The sequence below is a fragment of the Phalangium opilio genome, unplaced genomic scaffold (assembly GCF_054372755.1).
Source record: "Phalangium opilio isolate 3A_F unplaced genomic scaffold, DU_Popi_V2 ptg000046l_1, whole genome shotgun sequence".
NCBI classification, from domain to species: Eukaryota; Metazoa; Arthropoda; class Arachnida; order Opiliones; family Phalangiidae; genus Phalangium; species Phalangium opilio.
The window spans coordinates 987,010-993,009 of NW_028324169.1; positions in this window are offsets into that span (position 1 = coordinate 987,010).

Below are 6,000 nucleotides of genomic sequence, written 5' to 3' on the forward strand. Positions count from 1 at the left end.
GAGATGTAATTTTAAAACTTTCAAATTACACTAAACCACGTCAGGATGACCGAGCGGTCTAAGGCGACAGACTCAAGGGTTCTAAGTTTCATTGGTTCACGATGTCAATCTGTGTGTTCTGGGCCTTGTATGAGGGCGTGGGTTCAATTCCCACTTCTGTTACGATATATTTTATGAAAATAACTGGAAGAGATGTAATTTTAAAACGTCCAAATTACACGAAACCATGTCAGGATTGCCGAGCTGTCTAAGGCTACAGATTCAAGGGTTCTTAGTTTCATTGGGTCACGATGTGAATATGTGTATTCTGGTCCTCGTTTGAGAGAGTGGGTTCGAATTCCACTTCTGACACGATATGTTTTATGAAAATAACTGGAAGAGATGTAATTTTAAAGCGTCCAAATTACACAACATCACGTCAGGATGGCCGAGCGGTCTAAGGCGCCAGACTCAAGGGGCTTAGCTTCCTTCGTTCACGATGTGAATCTGTGAATTCTGGTCCTCGTATGAGGGCGCGGGTTCGAATCCCACTTCTGACACGATATGTTTTATAAAAATAACTGGGAGAGATGTAATTTTAAAACGTCCAAATTACACTAAACCACGTCAGTATGGCCGAGCGGTCTAAGGCGCCAGACTCAAGGGGCTTAGCTTCCTTCGTTCACGATGTGAATCTGTGAATTCTGGTCCTCGTATGAGGGCGTGGGTTAGAATCCCACTTCTGACACGATATGTTTTATGAAAATAACTGGAAGAGATGTAATTTTAAAACGTCCAAATTACACTAAACCACGTCAGGATGACCGAGCGGTCTAAGGCGACAGACTCAAGGGTTCTTAGTTTCATTAGTTCACGATGTCAATCTGTGTGTTCTGGGCCTCGTATGAGGGCGTGGGTTCGAATCCCACTTCTGACACTATACGTTTTATGAAAATAACTGGAAGAGATGTAATTTTGAAACGTCCAAATTACACAAAACCATGTCAGGATTGCCGAGCGGTCTAAGGCTACAGATTCAAGGGTTCTTAGTTTCATTGGTTCACGATGTCAATCTGTGTATTCTGGGCCTCGTATGAGGGCGTGCGTTCGAATCCCACTTCTTAAACGATATGTTTTATGAAAATAACTGGGAGAGATGTAATTTTAAAACGTCCAAATTACGCAACATCACGTCAGGATGGCCAAGCGGTCTAAGGCGCCAGACTCAAGGGGCTTAGCTTCCTTCGTTCACGATGTGAATCTGTGAATTATGGTCCTCGTATGAGGGCGTGGTTTCGAATCCCACTTCTGACACGATATGTTTTATGAAAATAACTGGAAGAGATGTAATTTTAAAACGTCCAAATTACACAAAATCACGTCAGGATGGCCGAGCTGTCTAAGGCGCCAGACTCAAGGGTTTTAGCTTCCTTCGTTCACGATGTGAATCTGTGAATTCTGGTCTTCGTATGAGGGCGTGGGTTCGAATCTCACTTCTGACACGATATGTTTTATGAAAATAACAGGAAGAGATGTAATTTTAAAGCGTCCAAATTACACAACATCACGTCAGGATGGCCGAGCGGTCTAAGGCGCCAGACTCAAGGGGCTTAGCTTCCTTCGTTCACGATGTGAATCTGTGAATTCTGGTCCTCGTATGAGGGCGCGGGTTCGAATCCCACTTCTGACACGATATGTTTTATAAAAATAACTGGGAGAGATGTAATTTTGAAACGTCCAAATTACACTAAACCACGTCAGGATGACCGAGCGGTCTAAGGCGACAGACTCAAGGGTTCTTAGTTTCATTGGTTCACGATGTGAATCAGTGCATTCTGGGCCTCGTATGAGGGCGTGGGTTCGAATTCCACTTCTGACACGATATGTTATATGAAAATAACTGGAAGAGATGTAATTTTAAAACGTCCAAATTACACAAAACCATGTCAGGATTGCCGAGCGGTCTAAGGCTACAGATTCAAGGGTTCTTAGTTTCATTGGTTCACGATGTCAATCTGTGTATTCTGGTCCTCGAATGAGGGCGTGGGTTCGAATCCCACTTCTGACACGATATGTTTTATGAAAATAACTGGAAGAGATGTAATTTTAAAACGTCCAAATTACACTAAACCACGTCAGGATGACCGAGCGGTCTAAGGCGACAGACTCAAGGGTTCTTAGTTTCATTGGTTCACGATGTCAATCTTTGTGTTCTGGGCCTCGTATGAGGGCGTGGTTTCGAATCCCACTTCTGACACGATATGTTTTATGAAAATAACTGGAAGAGATGTAATTTTAAAACGTCCAAATTACACAAAATCACGTCAGGATGGCCGAGCTGTCTAAGGCGCCAGACTCAAGGGTTTTAGCTTCCTTCGTTCACGATGTGAATCTGTGAATTCTGGTCTTCGTATGAGGGCGTGGGTTCGAATCTCACTTCTGACACGATATGTTTTATGAAAATAACAGGAAGAGATGTAATTTTAAAGCGTCCAAATTACACAACATCACGTCAGGATGGCCGAGCGGTCTAAGGCGCCAGACTCAAGGGGCTTAGCTTCCTTCGTTCACGATGTGAATCTGTGAATTCTGGTCCTCGTATGAGGGCGCGGGTTCGAATCCCACTTCTGACACGATATGTTTTATAAAAATAACTGGGAGAGATGTAATTTTGAAACGTCCAAATTACACTAAACCACGTCAGGATGACCGAGCGGTCTAAGGCGACAGACTCAAGGGTTCTTAGTTTCATTGGTTCACGATGTGAGTCAGTGCATTCTGGGCCTCGTATGAGGGCGTGGGTTCGAATTCCACTTCTGACACGATATGTTATATGAAAATAACTGGAAGAGATGTAATTTTAAAACGTCCAAATTACACAAAACCATGTCAGGATTGCCGAGCGGTCTAAGGCTACAGATTCAAGGGTTCTTAGTTTCATTGGTTCACGATGTCAATCTGTGTATTCTGGTCCTCGAATGAGGGCGTGGGTTCGAATCCCACTTCTGACACGATATGTTTTATGAAAATAACTGGAAGAGATGTAATTTTAAAACGTCCAAATTACACTAAACCACGTCAGGATGACCGAGCGGTCTAAGGCGACAGACTCAAGGGTTCTTAGTTTCATTAGTTCACGATGTCAATCTGTGTGTTTTGGGCCTCGTATGAGGGCGTGGGTTCGAATCCCACTTCTGACACTATATGTTTTATGAAAATAACTGTAAGAGATGTAATTTTAAAACGTCCAAATCACACAAAACCATGTCAGGATTGCCGAGCGGTCTAAGGCTACAGATTCAAGGGTTCTTAGTTTCATTGGTTCACGATGCCAATCTGTGTATTCTGGGCCTCGTATGAGGGCGTGCGTTCGAATCCCACTTCTTAAACGACATGTTTTATGAAAATAACTGGGAGAGATGTAATTTTAAAACGTCCAAATTACACTTAACCTCGTCAGGATGACCGAGCGGTCTAAGGCGACAGACTCAAGGGTTCTTAGTTTCATTGGTTCACGATGTGAATCTGTGTATTCTGGGCCTCGTATGAGGGCGTGGGTTCGAATTCCACTCCTGACACGATATGTTATATGAAAATAACTGGAAGAGATGTAATTTTAAAACGTCCAAATTACACAAAACCATGTCAGGATTGCCGAGCGGTCTAAGGCTACAGATTCAAGGGTTCTTATTTTCATTGGTTCACGTTGTCAATCTGTGTATTCTGGTCCTCGTATGAGGGCGTGGGTTCGAATCCCACTTCTGACACGATATGTTTTATGAAAATAACTGGAAGAGATGTAATTTTAAAACGTCCAAATTACACAAAATCACGTCAGGAAGGCCGAGCGGTCTAAGGCGCCAGACTCAAGGGGCTTAGCTTCCTACGTTCACGATGTGAATCTGTGAATTCTGGTCCTCGTATGAGGGCGTGGGTTCGAATCCCACTTCTGACACGATATGTTTTATGAAAATAACTGGAAGAGATGTAATTTTAAAACGTCCAAATTACACAAAATAACGTCAGGATGACCGAGCGGTCTATGGCGACAGACTCAAGGGTTCTTAGTTTCATTGGTTAGCGATTTCAATCTGTGTATTCTGGTCCTCGTATGAGGGCGCGGGTTCGAATAACACTTCTGACACGATATGTTTTATATAAATAACTGGGAGAGATGTAATTTTAAAACGTCCAAATTACACTAAACCACATCAGGATGGCCGAGCGGTCTAAGGCGCCAGACTCAAGGGGCTTAGCTTCCTTCGTTCACGATGTGAATCTGTGAATTCTGGTCCTCGTATGAGGGCGTGGGTTCGATTCCCACTTCTGACACGATATGTTTTATGAAAATAACTGGAAGAGATGTAATTTTAAAACGTCCAAATTACACAAAATCACGTCAGGATGATCGAGCGGTCTATGGCGACAGACTCAAGGGTTCTTAGTTTCATTGGTTAACGATTTCAATCTGCGTATTCTGGTCCTCGTATGAGGGCGCGGGTTCGAATAACACTTCTGACACGATATGTTTTATAAAAATAACTGGGAGAGATGTAATTTTAAAACGTCCAAATTACACTAAACCACATCAGGATGGCCGAGCGGTCTAAGGCGCCAGACTCAAGGGGCTTAGCTTCCTTCGTTCACGATGTGAATCTGTGAATTCTGGTCCTCGTATGAGGGCGTGGGTTCGAATCCCACTTCTGACACGATATGTTTTATGAAAATAACTGGAAGAGATGTAATTTTAAAACGTCCAAATTACACTAAACCACGTCAGGATGACCGAGCGGTCTAAGGCGACAGACTCAAATGTTCTTAGTTTCATTGGTTCACGATGTGAATCAGTGTATTCTGGGCCTCGTATGAGGGCGTGGGTTCGAATTCCACTTCTGACACGATATGTTATATGAAAATAACGGGAAGAGATGTAATTTTAAAACGTCCAAATTACACAAAACCATGTCAGGATTGCCGAGCGGTCTAAGGCTACAGATTCAAGGGTTCTTAGTTTCATTGGTTCACGATGTCAATCTGTGTATTCTGGTCCTGGAATGAGGGCGTGGGTTCGAATCCCACTTCTGACACGATATGTTTTATGAAAATAACTGGAAGAGATGTAATTTTAAAGCGTCCAAATTACACAACATCACGTCAGGATGGCCGAGCGGTCTAAGGTGCCAGACTCAAGGGGCTTAGCTTCCTTCGTTCACGGTGTGAATCTGTGAATTCTGGTCCTCGTATGAGGGCGCGGTTTCGAATCCCACTTCTGACACGATATGTTTTATGAAAATAACTGGAAGAGATGTAATTTTAAAACGTCCAAATTACACAAAACCATGTCAGGATTGCCGAGCTGTCTAAGGCTACAGATTCAAGGGTTCTTAGTTTCATTGGGTCACGATGTGAATCTGTGTATTCTGGTCCTCGTTTGAGAGAGTGGGTTCGAATTCCACTTCTGACACGATATGTTTTATGAAAATAACTGGAAGAGATGTAATTTTAAAGCGTCCAAGTTACACAACATCACGTCAGGATGGCCGAGCGGTCTAAGGCGCCAGACTCAAGGGGCTTAGCTTCCTTCGTTCACGGTGTGAATCTGTGAATTCTGGTCCTCGTATGAGGGCGCGGTTTCGAATCCCACTTCTGACACGATATGTTTTATGAAAATAACTGGAAGAGATGTAATTTAAAACGTCCAAATTACACAAAACCATGTCAGGATTGCCGAGCTGTCTAAGGCGACAGACTCAAGGGTTCTTAGTTTCATTGGTTAACGATTTCAATCTGTGTATTCTGGTCCTCGTATGGGGGCGCGGGTTCGAATAACACTTCTGACACGATATGTTTTATAAAAATAACTGGGAGAGATGTAATTTTAAAACGTCCAAATTACACTAAACCACATCAGGATGGCCGAGCGGTCTAAGGCGCCAGACTCAAGGGGCTTAGCTTCCTTCGTTCACGATGTGAATCTGTGAATTCTGGTCCTCGTATGAGGGCGTGGGTTCGAATCCCACT